Below are 19,394 nucleotides of genomic sequence, written 5' to 3'. Positions count from 1 at the left end.
TAAGGAACTTTATCTGTGCTCATTTCAATCTCTGGTTTTATGCAGCAACCCAACTCACCTTTCCCCTTAAGCAAGCATAAGTTGGTTTTCTAAATTTGAGAACCTGTTCTGTTTTGGAATTCAGTTCCTGTGTAGCCAAGTTTACATTCCGTGTATTAGTGATATCTTATGATGTTTCTTTTTCTGTGTGACTTATTTCAGTTAGAATCATCGTACCTGAATCTACTCACTATGCTGCTACGGGCCTGATGACATAGATTTCATTGCTGAGTGATACTGCATTGTACGTAAGTACCACAAGTTCTTTATCCATTTTTCACTTTCTGTGATGTTGAACTTGTACTGTAAACGAGGTTAATGTAAACAGAGCCGTTCCAAACTTTGGGGTGGCTGTGTCTTTTTTATTTTAATTTCCCTAAGCTATAGGACCATAAGTGGAAGTGCCCTAGGCTCTGTTGCTTTGTTTTTTAGATGTTTCAGGAAACACCATACACTTCTCCCGAGTGGTTGTTGGCAATTTACATCCCGCCCATCAGCATAACAAGGCTCCCAGTTCTCCATGGCCTGTCCTGCCTTTCTGGATTTTACACTTTTTTCAGATGGCCCTTTTGACCGGGGGGAAGAGAGACTTCATTGTAGTGCAGATTTCCTTTGCAAGCTTGCTTGGTTGGCCAAAAAGGGCATATGCGTTTTTTCCTGAATATATTCAGGAAAAAACGCATATGCCCTTTTTGGCCAAGTGCAACATTGTGGACGTTCTGCCTCTTTTCCTATGCTTTCAATGCAATTCCAGTCTACCTCCTGAAATTGGTTTCCTGCAATTCTGCCCTGCTTTCAAGTCCTCTTGGCAGCCTTACTTCAGTCTATTTTTGGACGATAGCTGTCATTTATAACTCTGCAGGTTTGTGAATTACAGTGCCCCTGAGCTCCTTTCTTCAACTCGCTTTCTTGTGACCTGGCCGCAACACCGCAGGATGGCTTCAGGACCTAATCTGGTTCCGGCACGGCATGCTGAGCCTTTGGTTAATTCCTCTTCCTGGTGGGAAATGAGAGTTAAATTTGCCCGTCCAGACACCTCCAGCTAGTCTCTCATTGGTTCTCGCTATTCCTGTTCATCTTCCGCAGAAATTGCAAACTGGGCCAAACAGGAGGTTAAAGGGACTGACTCTCCAAGTCGGGAGAGTGTTAGTAAAGCGTCTGGAATGTTGCACCCGAGTACCAGGGTACGAAAACTGAGACATATTTGAACACGTCTCCCGATCACATGGTTGATCATACTCTAGGTTCCACATGCATGTTTTAGCTGAAGGAAGAATACCTTAAACCTGGGTAGTTGAAACCCGTGGAATGGGTACCATGCAATATGACTTCAACGGGTCTTCATTTGCTCACCGAACCTCTCCAATCCTATCACTGCTGCGTTTATGCCTCTGTACACATGCTTGATTCTCTTTTGGAGACATAGCAATCCACAGGTTTTAAGATACTTACTAGTCAGGAACATTCTTAGGCGTTTAATATGGGGTGTTGAGTCCATTTCGTTGAGCAAGGAGTAGCTCTTGTCTATTCCATATTTGGCTTAAGGAACTTTATCTGTGCTCATTTCAATCTCTGGTTTTATGCAGCACCCCAACTCACCTTTACCCTTAAGCAAGCATAAGTTGGTTTTCTAAATTTGAGACCCTGTTCTGTTCTGTAATTCAGTTCCTGTGTAGCCAAGTTTACATTCCGTGTATTACTGATATCTTATGATGTTTCTTTTTCTGTGTGACTTATTTCAGTTAGAATCATCATACCTGAATCCACTCATTGTGATGCTAAGGGCCTGATGACATAGATTTCATTGCTGAGTGATATTGCTTTGTAAGTGAATACCACAACTTCTTTATCCATTTTTCACTTTCTGCGATGTTGAACTTGTACTGTAAACGAGGTTCTTGTAAACAGAGCCGTTCCAAATTTTGGGGTGGCTGTGTCTTTTTGATTTTAATTTCCCTAAGCTATAGGACCATAAGTGGAAATGCCCTAGGCTCTGTTGCTTTGTTTTTTAGATGTTTCAGGAAACACCATACACTTCTCCCAAGTGTCTGTTGGCAATTTATATCCCGCCCATCAGCATAACAAGGCTCCCAGTTCTCAATGGCCTGTTGCCTTTCTGGATTTTACACTTTTTTCAGATGGCCCTTTTGACCGGGGGGAAGTGAGACTTCATTGTAGTGCAGATTTCCTTTGCAAGCTTGCTTGGTTGGCCAAAAAGGGCGTATGCGTTTTTTCCTGAATATATTCAGGAAAAAACGCATACGCCCTTTTTGGCCAAGTGCATCATTGTGGACGTTCGGCCTCTTTTCCTATGCTTTCAATGCAATTCCAGTCTACCTCCTGAAATCGGTTTCCTGCAATTCTGCCCCGCTTTCAAGTCCTCTTGGCAGCCTTACTTCAGTCTATTTTTGGACGATAGCTGTCATTTATAACTCTGCAGGTTTGTGAATTACAGTGCCCCTGAGCTCCTTTCTTCAACTCGCTTTCTTGTGACCTGGCCGCAACACCGCAGGATGGCTTCAGGCCCTAATCTTGTTCCGGCACGGCATGCTGAGCCTTTGGTTAATTCCTCTTCCTGGTGGGAAATGAGAGTTAAATTTGCCCGTCCAGACACCTCAAGCTAGCCTCTCATTGGTTCTCGCTATTCCTGTTCATCTTCCGCAGAAATTGCAAACTGGGCCAAACAGGAGGTTAAAGGGACTGACTCTCCAAGTCGGGAGAGTGTTAGTAAAGCGTCTGGAATGTTGCACCCGAGTACCAGGGGAGGAAAACTGAGACATATTTGAACACGTCTCCCGTTCACATGGTTGATCATACTCTGGGTTCCACATGCATGTTTTAGCTGAAGGAAGAATACCTTAAACCTGGAGAGTTGAGACCCGTGTAATGGGTACCATGCAATATGACTTCAAAGGGTCTTCATTTGCTCACCGAACCTCTCCAATCCTATCACTGCTGCGTTTATTCCCCTGTACACACGCTTGATTCTCTTTTGGAGACATAGCAATCCATAGGTTTTAAGATACTTACTAGTCAGGTACATTCTTAGGGGTTTAATATGGGGTTTTGAGTCCATTTCGTTGAGCAAGGAGTAGCTCTTGTCTATTCCATATTTGGCTTAAGGAACTTTAACTGTGCTCATTTCAATCTCTGGTTTTATGCAGCACCCCAACTCACCTTTACCCTTAAGCAAGCATAAGTTGGTTTTCTAAATTTGAGACCCTGTTCTGTTCTGTAATTCAGTTCCTGTGTAGCCAAGTTTACATTCCGTGTATTACTGATATCTTATGATGTTTCTTTTTCTGTGTGACTTATTTCAGTTAGAATCATCATACCTGAATCCACTCATTGTGATGCTAAGGGCCTGATGACATAGAATTCATTGCTGAGTGATATTGCTTTGTAAGTAAATACCACAACTTCTTTATCCATTTTTCACTTTCTGCGATGTTGAACTTGTACTGTAAACGAGGTTCTTGTAAACAGAGGCGTCCCAAACTTTGGGGTGGCTGTGTCTTTTTGATTTTAATTTCCCTAAGCTATAGGACCATAAGTGGCAGTGCCCTAGGCTCTGTTGCTTTGTTTTTTAGATGTTTCAGGAAACACCATACACTTCTCCCGAGTGTCCCTTGGCAATTTACATCCCGCCCATCAGCATAACAAGGCTCCCAGTTCTCCATGGCCTGTCCTGCCTTTCTGGATTTTACACTTTTTTCAGATGGCCCTTTTGACCGGGGGGAAGTGAGACTTCATTGTAGTGCAGATTTCCTTTGCAAGCTTGCTTGGTTGGCCAAAAAGGGCGTATGCGTTTTTTCCTGAATATATTCAGGAAAAAACGCATACGCCCTTTTTGGCCAAGTGCATCATTGTGGACGTTCTGCCTCTTTTCCTATGCTTTCAATGCAATTCCAGTCTACCTCCTGAAATCGGTTTCCTGCAATTCTGCCCCGCTTTCAAGTCCTCTAGGCAGCCTTACTTCAGTCTATTTTTGGACGATAGCTGTCATTTATAACTCTGCAGGTTTGTGAATTACAGTGCCCCTGAGCTCCTTTCTTCAACTTGCTTTCTTGTGACCTGGCCGCAACACCGCAGGATGTCTTCAGGCCCTAATCTGGTTCTGGCACGGCACGCTGAGCCTTTGGTTAATTCCTCTTCCTGGTGGGAAATGAGAGTTAAATTTGCCCATCCAGACACCTCCAGCTAGTCTCTCATTGATTCTCGCTATTCCTGTTCATCTTCCGCAGGAATTGCAAACTGGGCCAAACAGGAGGTTAAAGGGACTGACTCTCCAAGTGGGGAGAGTGTTAGTAAGCGTCTGGAATGTTGCACCCGAGTACCAGGGTACGGAAACTGAGACATATTTGAACACCTCTCCCGATCACATGGTTGATCATACTCTAGGTTCCACATGCATGTTTTAGCTGAAGGAAGAATACCTTAAACCTGGGTAGTTGAAACCCGTGGAATGGGTACCATGCAATATGACTTCAAAGGGTCTTCATTTGCTCACGAACCTCTCCAATCCTATCACTGCTGCGTTTATGCCCCTGTACACATGCTTGATTCTCTTTCGGAGACATAGCAATCCATAGGTTTTAAGATACTTACTAGTCAGGTTCATTCTTAGGCGTTTAATATGCGGTGTTGAGTCCATTTCGTTGAGCAAGGAGTAGCTCTTGTCTATTCCATATTTGGCTTAAGGAACTTTATCTGTGCTCATTTCAATCTCTGGTTTTATGCAGCACCCCAACTCACCTTTCCCCTTAAGCAAGCATAAGTTGGTTTTCTAAATTTGAGACCCTGTTCTGTTCTGTAATTCAGTTCCTGTGTAGCCAAGTTTACATTCCGTGTATTACTGATATCTTATGATGTTTCTTTTTCTGTGTGACTTATTTCAGTTAGAATCATCATACCTGAATCCACTCATTGTGCTGCTAAGGGCCTGATGACATAGATTTCATTGCTGAGTGTTACTGCTTTGTAAGTAAATACCACAGCTTCTTTATCCATTTTTCATTTTCTGCGATGTTGAACTTGTACTGTAAACGAGGTTCTTGTAAACAGAGCCGTTCCAAACTTTGGGGTGGCTGTGTCTTTTTGATTTTAATTTCCCTAAGCTATAGGACCATAAGTGGAAGTGCCCTAGGTTCTGTTGCTTTGTTTTTTAGATGTTTCAGGAAACACCATACACTTCTCCCGAGTGTCTGTTGGCAATTTACATCCCGCCCATCAGCATAACAAGGCTCCCAGTTCTCCATGGCCTGTCCTGCCTTTCTGGATTTTACACTTTTTTCAGATGGCCCTTTTGACCGGGGGGAAGTGAGACTTCATTGTAGTGCAGATTTCCTTTGCAAGCTTGCTTGGTTCGCCAAAAAGGGCGTATGCGTTTTTTCCTGAATATATTCAGGAAAAAACGCATATGCCCTTTTTGGCCAAGTGCATCATTGTGGACGTTCTGCCTCTTTTCCTATGCTTTCAATGCAATTCCAGTCTACCTCCTGAAATCGGTTTCCTGCAATTCTGCCCCGCTTTCAAGTCCTCTTGGCAGCCTTACTTCAGTCTATTTTTGGACGATAGCTGTCATTTATAACACTGCAGGTTTGTGAATTACAGTGCCCCTGAGCTCCTTTCTTCAACTCGCTTTCTTGTGAGCTGGCCGCAACACCGCACGATGGCTTCAGGCCCTAATCTGGTTCCGGCACGGCACGCTGAGCCTTTGGTTAATTCCTCTTCCTGGTGGGAAATGAGAGTTAAATTTGCCCGTCCAGACACCTCCAGCTAGTCTCTCATTGGTTCTCGCTATTCCTGTTCATCTTCCGCAGAAATTGCAAACAGGGCCAAACAGGAGGTTAAAGGGACTGACTCTCCAAGACGGGAGAGTGTTAGTAAAGCGTCTGGAATGTTGCACCCGAGTACCAGGGTATGAAAACTGAGACATATTTGAACACGTCTCCCGATCACATGGTTGATCATACTCTGGGTTCCACATGCGTGTTTTAGCTAGAGGAAGAATACCTAAAACCTGGGTAGTTGAAACCCGTGGAATGGGTACCATGCAATATGACTTCAAAGGGTCTTCATTTGCTCACCGATCCTCTCCAATCCTATCACTGCTGCGTTTATGCCCCTGTACACATGCTTGATTCTCTTTCGGAGACATAGCAATCCATAGGTTTTAACATTCTTACTAGTCAGGTACATTCTTAGGCGTTTAATATGGGGTGTTGAGTCCATTTCGTTGAGCAAGGAGTAGCTCTTGTCTATTCCATATTTGGCTTAAGGAACTTTATCTGTGCTCATTTCAATCTCTGGTTTTATGCAGCACCCCAACTCACCTTTCCCCTTAAGCAAGCATAAGTTGGTTTTCTAAATTTGAGACCCTGTTCTGTTCTGTAATTCAGTTCCTGTGTAGCCAAGTTTACAATCCGTGTATTAGTGATATTTTATGATGTTTCTTTTTCTGTGTGACTTATTTCAGTTAGAATCATCGTACCTGAATCCACTCATTATGCTGCTACGGGCCTGATGACATAGATTTCATTGCTGAGTGATACTGCATTGTACGTAAGTACCACAAGTTCTTTATCCATTTTTCACTTTCTGTGATATTGAACTTGTACGGTAAACGAGGTTCTTGTAAACAGAGGCGTCCCAAACTTTGGGGTGGCTGTGTCTTTTTGATTTTAAATTCCCTAAGCTATAGGACCATAAGTGGAAGTGCCCTAGGCTCTGTTGCTTTGTTTTTTAGATGTTTCAGGAACACCATACACTTCTCCCGATTGTCTGTTGGCAATTTCCATCCCGCCCTTCAGCATAACAAGGCTCCCAGTTCTCCATGGCCTGTCCTGCCTTTCTGGATTTTACACTTTTTTCAGATGGCCCTTTTGACCGGGGGGAAGTGAGACTTCATTGTAGTGCAGATTTCCTTTGCAAGTTTGCTTGGTTGGCCAAAAAGTGCGTATGCGTTTTTTCCTGAATATATTCAGGAAAAAACGCATACGCCCCTTTTGGCCAAGTGCATCATTGTGGACGTTCTGCCTCTTTTCCTATGCTTTCAATGCAATTCCAGTCTACCTCCTGAAATCGGTTTCCTGCAATTCTGCCCCGCTTTCAAGTCCTCTTGGCAGCCTTACTTCAGTCTATTTTTGGACGATAGCTGTCATTTATAACTCTGCAGGTTTGTGAATTACAGTGCCCCTGAGCTCCTTTCTTCAACTCGCTTTCTTGTGACCTGGCCGCAACACCGCAGGATGGCTTCAGGCCCTAATCTGGTTCCGGCACGGCACGCTGAGCCTTTGGTTATTTCCTCTTCCTGGTGGGAAATGAGAGTTAAATTTGCCCGTTCAGACACCTCCAGGTAGTCTCTCATTGGTTCTCGCTATTCCTGTTCATCTTCCGCAGAAATTGCAAACTGGGCCAAACAGGAGGTTAAAGGGACTGACTCTCCAAGTCGGGAGAGTGTTAGTAAAGCGTCTGGAATGTTGCACCCGAGTTCCAGGGTCCGAAAACTGGGACATATTTGAACACGTCTCCCGATCACATGGTTGATCATACTCTAGGTTCCACATGCATGTTTTAGCTGAAGGAAGAATACCTTAAACCTGGGTAGGTGAAACCCGTGGAATGGGTACCATGCAATATGACTTCAAAGGGTCTTCATTTGCTCACCGAACCTCTCCAATCCTATCACTGCTGCGTTTATGCCCCTGTACACATGCTTGATTCTCTTTTGGAGACATAGCAATCCATAGGTTTTAAGATACTTACTAGTCAGGTACATTCTTAGGCGTTTAATATGCGGTGTTGAGTCCATTTCGTTGAGCAAGGAGTAGCTCTTGTCTATTCCATATTTGGCTTAAGGAACTTTATCTGTGCTCATTTCAATCTCTGGTTTTATGCAGCACCCCAACTCACCTTTCCCCTTAAGCAAGCATAAGTTGGTTTCTAAATTTGAGACCCTGTTCTGTTCTGTAATTCAGTTCCTGTGTAGCCAAGTTTACATTCCGTGTATTAGTGATATTTTATGATGTTTCTTTTTCTGTGTGACTTATTTCAGTTAGAATCATCGTACCTGAATCCACTCATTATGCTGCTACGGGCCTGATGTCATAGATTTCATTGCTGAGTGATACTGCATTGTACGTAAGTACCACAAGTTCTTTATCCATTTTTCACTTTCTGTGATATTGAACTTGTACGGTAAACGAGGTTCTTGTAAACAGAGGCATCCCAAATTTTGGGGTGGCTGTGTCTTTTTGATTTTAATTTCCCTAAGCTATAGGACCATAAGTGGAAGTGCCCTAGGCTCTGTTGCTTTGTTTTTTAGATGTTTCAGGAAACACCATACACTTCTCCCGAGTGGTTGTTGGCAATGTACATCCCGCCCATCAGCATAACAAGGCTCCCAGTTCTCCATGGCCTGTCCTGCCTTTCTGGATTTTACACTTTTTTCAGATGGCCCTTTTGACTGGGGGGAAGTGAGACTTCATTGTAGTGCAGATTTCCTTTGCAAGTTTGCTTGGTTGGCCAAAAAGCGCGTATGCGTTTTTTCCTGAATATATTCAGGAAAAAACGCATACGCCCTTTTTGGCCAAGTGCATCATTGTGGACGTTCTGCCTCTTTTCCTATGCTTTCAATGCAATTCCAGTCTACCTCCTGAAATCGGTTTCCTGCAATTCTGCCCCGCTTTCAAGTCCTCTTGGCAGCCTTACTTCAGTGTATTTTTGGAGGATAGCTGTCATTTATAACTCTGCAGGTTTGTGAATTACAGTGCCCCTGAACTCCTTTCTTCAACTCGCTTTCTTTTGAGCTGGCCGCAACACCGCAGGATGGCTTCAGGCCCTAATCTGTTTCCGGCACGGCACGCTGAGCCTTTGGTTAATTCCTCTTCCTGGTGGGAAATGAGAGTTAAATTTGCCCGTCCAGACACCTCCAGCTAGTCTCTCATTGGTTCTCGCTATTCCTGTTCATCTTCCGCAGAAATTGCAAACTGGGCCAAACAGGAGGTTAAAGGGACTGACTCTCCAAGTCGGGAGAGTGTTAGTAAAGCGTCTGGAATGTTGCACCCGAGTACCAGGGTACGAAAACTGGGACATATTTGAACACGTCTCCCGATCACATGGTTCATCATACTCTACGTTCCACATGCATATTTTAGCTGAAGGAAGAATACCTTAAACCTGGGTAGTTGAAACCCGTGGAATGGGTACCATGCAATATGACTTCAAAGGGTCTTCATTTGCTCACCGAACCTCTCCAATCCTATCACTGCTGCGTTTATGCCCCTGTACACATGCTTGATTCTCTTTCGGAGACATAGCAATCCCTAGGTTTTAAGATACTTACTAGTCAGGTACATTCTTAGGCGTTTAATATGCGGTGTTGAGTCCATTTCGTTGAGCAAGGAGTAGCTCTGGTCTATTCCATATTTGGCTTAAAGAACTTTATCTGTGCTCATTTCAATCTCTGCTTTTATGCAGCACCCCAACTCACCTTTACCCTTAAGCAAGCATAAGTTGGTTTTCTAAATTTGAGACCCTGTTCTGTTCTGTAATTCAGTTCCTGTGTAGCCAAGTTTACATTCCGTGTATTACTGATATCTTATGATGTTTCTTTTTCTGTGTGACTTATTTCAGTTAGAATCATCATACCTGAATCCACTCATTGTGCTACTAAGGGCCTGATGACACAGATTTCATTGCTGAGTGATATTGCTTTGTAAGTAAATACCACAACTTTTTTATCCATTTTTCACTTTCTGCGATGTTGAACTTGTACTGTAAACGAGGTTCTTGTAAACAGAGCCGTTCCAAATTTTGGGGTGGCTGTGTCTTTTTGATTTTAAATTCCCTAAGCTATAGGACCATAAGTGGAAGTGCCCTAGGCTCTGTTGCTTTGTTTTTTAGATGTTTCAGGAAACACCATACACTTCTCCTGAGTGGTTGTTGGCAATTTACATCCCGCCCTTCAGCATAACAAGGCTCCCAGTTCTCCATGGCCTGTCCTGCCTTTCTGGATTTTACACTTTTTTCAGATGGCCCTTTTGACCGGGGGGAAGTGAGACTTCATTGTAGTGCAGATTTCCTTTGCAAGCTTGCTTGGTTGGCCAAAAAGGGCGTATGCGTTTTTTCCTGAATATATTCAGGAAAAAACGCATACGCTCTTTTTGGCCAAGTGCATCATTGTGGACGTTCTGCCTCTTTTCCTATGCTTTCAATGCAATTCCAGTCTACCTCCTGAAATCGGTTTCCTGCAATTCTGCCCCGCTTTCAAGTCCTCTTGGCAGCCTTACTTCAGTCTATTTTTGGACGATAGCTGTCATTTATAACTCTGCAGGTTTGTGAATTACAGTGCCCCTGAGCTCCTTTCTTCAACTCGCTTTCTTGTGACCTGGCCGCAACACCGCAGGATGGCTTCAGGCCCTAATCTGGTTCCGGCCAGGCATGCTGAGCCTTTGGTTAATTCCTCTTCCTGGTGGGAAATGAGAGTTAAATTTGCCCGTCCAGACACCTCCAGCTAGCCTCTCATTGGTTCTCGCTATTCCTGTTCATCTTCCGCAGAAATTGCAAAGTGGGCCAAACAGGAGGTTAAAGGGACTGACTCTCCAAGTCGGGAGAGTGTTAGTAAAGCGTCTGTAATGTTGCACCCGAGTACCAGGGGAGGAAAACTGAGACATATTTGAACACGTCTCCCGTTCACATGGTTGATCATACTCTGGGTTCCACATGCATGTTTTAGCTGAAGGAAGAATACCTTAAACCTGGAGAGTTGAGACCCGTGGAATGGGTACCGTGCAATATGACTTCAAAGGGTCTTCATTTGCTCACCGAACCACTCCAATCCTATCACTGCTGCATTTATGCCCCTGTACACACGCTTGATTCTCTTTTGGAGACATAGCAATCCATAGGTTTTAAGATACTTACTAGTCAGGTACATTCTTAGGCGTTTAATATGGGGTTTTGAGTCCATTTCGTTGAGCAAGGAGTAGCTCTTGTCTATTCCATATTTGGCTTAAGGAACTTTATCTGTGCTCATTTCAATCTCTGGTTTTATGCAGCACCCCAACTCACCTTTCCCCTTAAGCAAGCATAAGTTGGTTTTCTAAATTTGAGACCCTGTTCTGTTTTGGAATGGAGTTCCTGTGTAGCCAAGTTTACATTCCGTGTATTAGTGATATCTTATGATGTTTCTTTTTCTGTGTGCCTTATTTCAGTTAGAATCATCGTACCTGAATCGACTCATTATGCTGCTACGGGCCTGATGACATAGATTTCATTGCTGAGTGATACTGCATTGTACGTAAGTACCACAAGTTCTTTATCCATTTTTCACTTTCTGTGATATTGAACTTGTACGGTATACGAGGTTCTTTTAAACGGAGGCGTCCCAAACTTTGGGGTGGCTGTGTCTTTTTGATTTTAATTTCCCTAAGCTATAGGACCATAAGTGGAAGTGCCCTAGGTTCTGTTGCTTTGTTTTTTAGATGTTTCAGGAAACACCATACACTTCTCCCGAGTGTCTGTTGGCAATTTACATCCCGCCCATCAGCATAACAAGGCTCCCAGTTCTCCATGGCCTGTCCTGCCTTTCTGGATTTTACACTTTTTTCAGATGGCCCTTTTGACCGGGGGGAAGTGAGACTTCATTGTAGTGCAGATTTCCTTTGCAAGTTTGCTTGGTTGGCCAAAAAGGGCGTATGCGTTTTTTCCTGAATATATTCAGGAAAAAACGCATACGCCCTTTTTGGCCAAGTGCATCATTGTGGACGTTCTGCCTCTTTTCCTATGCTTTCAATGCAATTCCAGTCTACCTCCTGAAATCGGTTTCCTGCAATTCTGCCCCGCTTTCAAGTCCTCTTGGCAGCCTTACTTCAGTCTATTTTTGGACGATAGCTGTCATTTATAACTCTGCAGGTTTGTGAATTACAGTGCCCCTGAGCTCCTTTCTTCAACTTGCTTTCTTGTGACCTGGCCGCAACACCGCAGGATGGCTTCAGGCCCTAATCTGGTTCCGGCACGGCACGCTTAGCCTCTGGTTATTTCCTCTTCCTGGTGGGAAATGAGAGTTAAATTTGCCCGTCCAGACACCTCCAGCTAGTCTCTCATTGGTTCTCGCTATTCCTGTTCATCTTCCGCAGAAATTGCAAACTGGGCCAAACAGGAGGTTAAAGGCGCTGACTCTCCAAGTGGGGACAGTGTTAGTAAAGCGTCTGGAATGTTGCACCCGAGTACCAGGGGAGGAAAACTGAGACATATTTGAACACGACTCCCGATCACATGGTTGATCATACTCTGGGTTCCACATGCATGTTTAAGCTGAAGGAAGAATACCTAAAACCTGGGTAGTTTAAACCCGTGGAATGGGTACCATGCAATATGACTTCAAAGGGTCTTCATTTGCTCACCGAACCTCTCCAATCCTATCACTGCTGCGTTTATGCCCCTGTACACATGCTTGATTCTCTTTCGGAGACATAGCAATCCCTAGATTTTAAGATACTTACTAGTCAGGTACATTCTTAGGCGTTTAATATGCGGTGTTGAGTCCATTTCTTTGAGCAAGGAGTAGCTCTTGTCTATTCCATATTTGGCTTAAGGAACTTTATCTGTGCTCATTTCAATCTCTGGTTTTATGCAGCACCCCAACTCACCTTTACCCTTAAGCAAGCATAGGTTGGTTTTCTAAATTTGAGACCCTGTTCTGTTCTGTAATTCAGTTCCTGTGTAGCCAAGTTTACATTCCGTGTATTACTGATATCTTATGATGTTTCTTTTTCTGTGTGACTTATTTCAGTTAGAATCATAATACCTGAATCCACTCATTGTGCTACTAAGGGCCTGATGACACAGATTTCATTGCTGAGTGATATTGCTTTGTAAGTAAATACCACAACTTTTTTATCCATTTTTCACTTTCTGCGATGTTGAACTTGTACTGTAAACGAGTTTCTTGTAAACAGAGCCGTTCCAAACTTTGGGGTGGCTGTGTCTTTTTGATTTTAAATTCCCTAAGCTATAGGACCATAAGTGGAAGTGCCCTAGGCTCTGTTGCTTTGTTTTTTAGATGTTTCAGGAAACACCATACACTTCTCCCGAGTGGTTGTTGGCAATTTACATCCCGCCCTTCAGCATAACAAGGCTCCCAGTTCTCCATGGCCTGTCCTGCCTTTCTGGATTTTACACTTTTTTCAGATGGCCCTTTTGACCGGGGGGAAGTGAGACTTCATTGTAGTGCAGATTTCCTTTGCAAGCTTGCTTGGTTGGCCAAAAAGGGCGTATGCGTTTTTTCCTGAATATATTCAGGAAAAAACGCATATGCCCTTTTTGGCCAAGTGCATCATTGTGGACGTTCTGCCTCTTTTCCTATGCTTTCAATGCAATTCCAGTCTACCTCCTGAAATCGGTTTCCTGCAATTCTGCCCCGCTTTCAAGTCCTCTTGGCAGCCTTACTTCAGTCTATTTTTGGACGATAGCTGTCATTTATAACTCTGCAGGTTTGTGAATTACAGTGCCCCTGAGCTCCTTTCTTCAACTCGCTTTCTTTTGAGCTGGCCGCAACACCGCAGGATGGCTTCCGGCCCTAATCTGGTTCCGGCACGGCACGCTCAGCCTTTGGTTATTTCCTCTTCCTGGTGGGAAATGAGAGTTAAATTTGCCCGTCCAGACACCTCCAGCTAGCCTCTCATTGGTTCTCGCTATTCCTGTTCATCTTCCGCAGAAATTGCAAACTGGGCCAAACAGGAGGTTAAAGGCGCTGACTCTCCAAGTGGGGAGAGTGTTAGTAAAGCATCTGGAATGTTGCACCCGAGTACCAGGGGAGGAAAACTGAGACATATTTGAACACGTCTCTCGTTCACATGGTTGATCTTACTTGGGTTCCACATGCATGTTTTAGCTGAAGGAAGAATACCTTAAACCTGGAGAGTTGAGACCCGTGGAATGGGTACCATGCAATATGACTTCAAAGGGTCTTCATTTGCTCACCGAACCTCTCCAATCCTATCACTGCTGCGTTTATTCCCCTGTACACACGCTTGATTCTCTTTTGGAGACATAGCAATCCATAGGTTTTAAGATACTTACTAGTCAGGTACATTCTTAGGGGTTTAATATGGGGTTTTGAGTCCATTTCGTTGAGCAAGGAGTAGCTCTTGTCTATTCCATATTTGGCTTAAGGAACTTTAACTGTGCTCATTTCAATCTCTGGTTTTATGCAGCACCCCAACTCACCTTTACCCTTAAGCAAGCATAAGTTGGTTTTCTAAATTTGAGACCCTGTTCTGTTCTGTAATTCAGTTCCTGTGTAGCCAAGTTTACATTCCGTGTATTACTGATATCTTATGATGTTTCTTTTTCTGTGTGACTTATTTCAGTTAGAATCATCATACCTGAATCCACTCATTGTGATGCTAAGGGCCTGATGACATAGAATTCATTGCTGAGTGATATTGCTTTGTAAGTAAATACCACAACTTCTTTATCCATTTTTCACTTTCTGCGATGTTGAACTTGTACTGTAAACGAGGTTCTTGTAAACAGAGGCGTCCCAAACTTTGGGGTGGCTGTGTCTTTTTGATTTTAATTTCCCTAAGCTATAGGACCATAAGTGGCAGTGCCCTAGGCTCTGTTGCTTTGTTTTTTAGATGTTTCAGGAAACACCATACACTTCTCCCGAGTGTCCCTTGGCAATTTACATCCCGCCCATCAGCATAACAAGGCTCCCAGTTCTCCATGGCCTGTCCTGCCTTTCTGGATTTTACACTTTTTTCAGATGGCCCTTTTGACCGGGGGGAAGTGAGACTTCATTGTAGTGCAGATTTCCTTTGCAAGCTTGCTTGGTTGGCCAAAAAGGGCGTATGCGTTTTTTCCTGAATATATTCAGGAAAAAACGCATACGCCCTTTTTGGCCAAGTGCATCATTGTGGACGTTCTGCCTCTTTTCCTATGCTTTCAATGCAATTCCAGTCTACCTCCTGAAATCGGTTTCCTGCAATTCTGCCCCGCTTTCAAGTCCTCTAGGCAGCCTTACTTCAGTCTATTTTTGGACGATAGCTGTCATTTATAACTCTGCAGGTTTGTGAATTACAGTGCCCCTGAGCTCCTTTCTTCAACTTGCTTTCTTGTGACCTGGCCGCAACACCGCAGGATGTCTTCAGGCCCTAATCTGGTTCTGGCACGGCACGCTGAGCCTTTGGTTAATTCCTCTTCCTGGTGGGAAATGAGAGTTAAATTTGCCCATCCAGACACCTCCAGCTAGTCTCTCATTGATTCTCGCTATTCCTGTTCATCTTCCGCAGGAATTGCAAACTGGGCCAAACAGGAGGTTAAAGGGACTGACTCTCCAAGTGGGGAGAGTGTTAGTAAGCGTCTGGAATGTTGCACCCGAGTACCAGGGTACGGAAACTGAGACATATTTGAACACCTCTCCCGATCACATGGTTGATCATACTCTAGGTTCCACATGCATGTTTTAGCTGAAGGAAGAATACCTTAAACCTGGGTAGTTGAAACCCGTGGAATGGGTACCATGCAATATGACTTCAAAGGGTCTTCATTTGCTCACGAACCTCTCCAATCCTATCACTGCTGCGTTTATGCCCCTGTACACATGCTTGATTCTCTTTCGGAGACATAGCAATCCATAGGTTTTAAGATACTTACTAGTCAGGTTCATTCTTAGGCGTTTAATATGCGGTGTTGAGTCCATTTCGTTGAGCAAGGAGTAGCTCTTGTCTATTCCATATTTGGCTTAAGGAACTTTATCTGTGCTCATTTCAATCTCTGGTTTTATGCAGCACCCCAACTCACCTTTCCCCTTAAGCAAGCATAAGTTGGTTTTCTAAATTTGAGACCCTGTTCTGTTCTGTAATTCAGTTCCTGTGTAGCCAAGTTTACATTCCGTGTATTACTGATATCTTATGATGTTTCTTTTTCTGTGTGACTTATTTCAGTTAGAATCATCATACCTGAATCCACTCATTGTGCTGCTAAGGGCCTGATGACATAGATTTCATTGCTGAGTGTTACTGCTTTGTAAGTAAATACCACAGCTTCTTTATCCATTTTTCATTTTCTGCGATGTTGAACTTGTACTGTAAACGAGGTTCTTGTAAACAGAGCCGTTCCAAACTTTGGGGTGGCTGTGTCTTTTTGATTTTAATTTCCCTAAGCTATAGGACCATAAGTGGAAGTGCCCTAGGTTCTGTTGCTTTGTTTTTTAGATGTTTCAGGAAACACCATACACTTCTCCCGAGTGTCTGTTGGCAATTTACATCCCGCCCATCAGCATAACAAGGCTCCCAGTTCTCCATGGCCTGTCCTGCCTTTCTGGATTTTACACTTTTTTCAGATGGCCCTTTTGACCGGGGGGAAGTGAGACTTCATTGTAGTGCAGATTTCCTTTGCAAGCTTGCTTGGTTCGCCAAAAAGGGCGTATGCGTTTTTTCCTGAATATATTCAGGAAAAAACGCATATGCCCTTTTTGGCCAAGTGCATCATTGTGGACGTTCTGCCTCTTTTCCTATGCTTTCAATGCAATTCCAGTCTACCTCCTGAAATCGGTTTCCTGCAATTCTGCCCCGCTTTCAAGTCCTCTTGGCAGCCTTACTTCAGTCTATTTTTGGACGATAGCTGTCATTTATAACACTGCAGGTTTGTGAATTACAGTGCCCCTGAGCTCCTTTCTTCAACTCGCTTTCTTGTGAGCTGGCCGCAACACCGCACGATGGCTTCAGGCCCTAATCTGGTTCCGGCACGGCACGCTGAGCCTTTGGTTAATTCCTCTTCCTGGTGGGAAATGAGAGTTAAATTTGCCCGTCCAGACACCTCCAGCTAGTCTCTCATTGGTTCTCGCTATTCCTGTTCATCTTCCGCAGAAATTGCAAACAGGGCCAAACAGGAGGTTAAAGGGACTGACTCTCCAAGACGGGAGAGTGTTAGTAAAGCGTCTGGAATGTTGCACCCGAGTACCAGGGTATGAAAACTGAGACATATTTGAACACGTCTCCCGATCACATGGTTGATCATACTCTGGGTTCCACATGCGTGTTTTAGCTAGAGGAAGAATACCTAAAACCTGGGTAGTTGAAACCCGTGGAATGGGTACCATGCAATATGACTTCAAAGGGTCTTCATTTGCTCACCGATCCTCTCCAATCCTATCACTGCTGCGTTTATGCCCCTGTACACATGCTTGATTCTCTTTCGGAGACATAGCAATCCATAGGTTTTAACATTCTTACTAGTCAGGTACATTCTTAGGCGTTTAATATGGGGTGTTGAGTCCATTTCGTTGAGCAAGGAGTAGCTCTTGTCTATTCCATATTTGGCTTAAGGAACTTTATCTGTGCTCATTTCAATCTCTGGTTTTATGCAGCACCCCAACTCACCTTTCCCCTTAAGCAAGCATAAGTTGGTTTTCTAAATTTGAGACCCTGTTCTGTTCTGTAATTCAGTTCCTGTGTAGCCAAGTTTACAATCCGTGTATTAGTGATATTTTATGATGTTTCTTTTTCTGTGTGACTTATTTCAGTTAGAATCATCGTACCTGAATCCACTCATTATGCTGCTACGGGCCTGATGACATAGATTTCATTGCTGAGTGATACTGCATTGTACGTAAGTACCACAAGTTCTTTATCCATTTTTCACTTTCTGTGATATTGAACTTGTACGGTAAACGAGGTTCTTGTAAACAGAGGCGTCCCAAACTTTGGGGTGGCTGTGTCTTTTTGATTTTAAATTCCCTAAGCTATAGGACCATAAGTGGAAGTGCCCTAGGCTCTGTTGCTTTGTTTTTTAGATGTTTCAGGAACACCATACACTTCTCCCGATTGTCTGTTGGCAATTTCCATCCCGCCCTTCAGCATAACAAGGCTCCCAGTTCTCCATGGCCTGTCCTGCCTTTCTGGATTTTACACTTTTTTCAGATGGCCCTTTTGACCGGGGGGAAGTGAGACTTCATTGTAGTGCAGATTTCCTTTGCAAGTTTGCTTGGTTGGCCAAAAAGTGCGTATGCGTTTTTTCCTGAATATATTCAGGAAAAAACGCATACGCCCCTTTTGGCCAAGTGCATCATTGTGGACGTTCTGCCTCTTTTCCTATGCTTTCAATGCAATTCCAGTCTACCTCCTGAAATCGGTTTCCTGCAATTCTGCCCCGCTTTCAAGTCCTCTTGGCAGCCTTACTTCAGTCTATTTTTGGACGATAGCTGTCATTTATAACTCTGCAGGTTTGTGAATTACAGTGCCCCTGAGCTCCTTTCTTCAACTCGCTTTCTTGTGACCTGGCCGCAACACCGCAGGATGGCTTCAGGCCCTAATCTGGTTCCGGCACGGCACGCTGAGCCTTTGGTTATTTCCTCTTCCTGGTGGGAAATGAGAGTTAAATTTGCCCGTTCAGACACCTCCAGGTAGTCTCTCATTGGTTCTCGCTATTCCTGTTCATCTTCCGCAGAAATTGCAAACTGGGCCAAACAGGAGGTTAAAGGGACTGACTCTCCAAGTCGGGAGAGTGTTAGTAAAGCGTCTGGAATGTTGCACCCGAGTTCCAGGGTCCGAAAACTGGGACATATTTGAACACGTCTCCCGATCACATGGTTGATCATACTCTAGGTTCCACATGCATGTTTTAGCTGAAGGAAGAATACCTTAAACCTGGGTAGGTGAAACCCGTGGAATGGGTACCATGCAATATGACTTCAAAGGGTCTTCATTTGCTCACCGAACCTCTCCAATCCTATCACTGCTGCGTTTATGCCCCTGTACACATGCTTGATTCTCTTTTGGAGACATAGCAATCCATAGGTTTTAAGATACTTACTAGTCAGGTACATTCTTAGGCGTTTAATATGCGGTGTTGAGTCCATTTCGTTGAGCAAGGAGTAGCTCTTGTCTATTCCATATTTGGCTTAAGGAACTTTATCTGTGCTCATTTCAATCTCTGGTTTTATGCAGCACCCCAACTCACCTTTCCCCTTAAGCAAGCATAAGTTGGTTTTCTAAATTTGAGACCCTGTTCTGTTCTGTAATTCAGTTCCTGTGTAGCCAAGTTTACATTCCGTGTATTAGTGATATTTTATGATGTTTCTTTTTCTGTGTGACTTATTTCAGTTAGAATCATCGTACCTGAATCCACTCATTATGCTGCTACGGGCCTGATGTCATAGATTTCATTGCTGAGTGATACTGCATTGTACGTAAGTACCACAAGTTCTTTATCCATTTTTCACTTTCTGTGATATTGAACTTGTACGGTAAACGAGGTTCTTGTAAACAGAGGCATCCCAAATTTTGGGGTGGCTGTGTCTTTTTGATTTTAATTTCCCTAAGCTATAGGACCATAAGTGGAAGTGC

At 43.8% G+C, this 19,394-nt stretch overlaps 1 long non-coding RNA gene across 16 annotated transcripts in view; it reads left to right on the top strand.

The window, feature by feature from the left end:
* LOC307181435 overlaps window positions 1–19,394 on the top strand; it is a 2,786,049-nt gene that overhangs the window by 371,542 nt on the left and 2,395,113 nt on the right. The gene's annotated exons all lie outside the window — the stretch shown is intronic.

Source organism: Stenella coeruleoalba, assembly GCF_951394435.1.
Source record: "Stenella coeruleoalba genome assembly, contig: scaffold_29, whole genome shotgun sequence".
NCBI lineage: Eukaryota > Metazoa > Chordata > Mammalia > Artiodactyla > Delphinidae > Stenella > Stenella coeruleoalba.
Note: the sequence above shows the minus strand (reverse complement) of the source record. Positions and strands in the feature narration are given on the sequence as shown.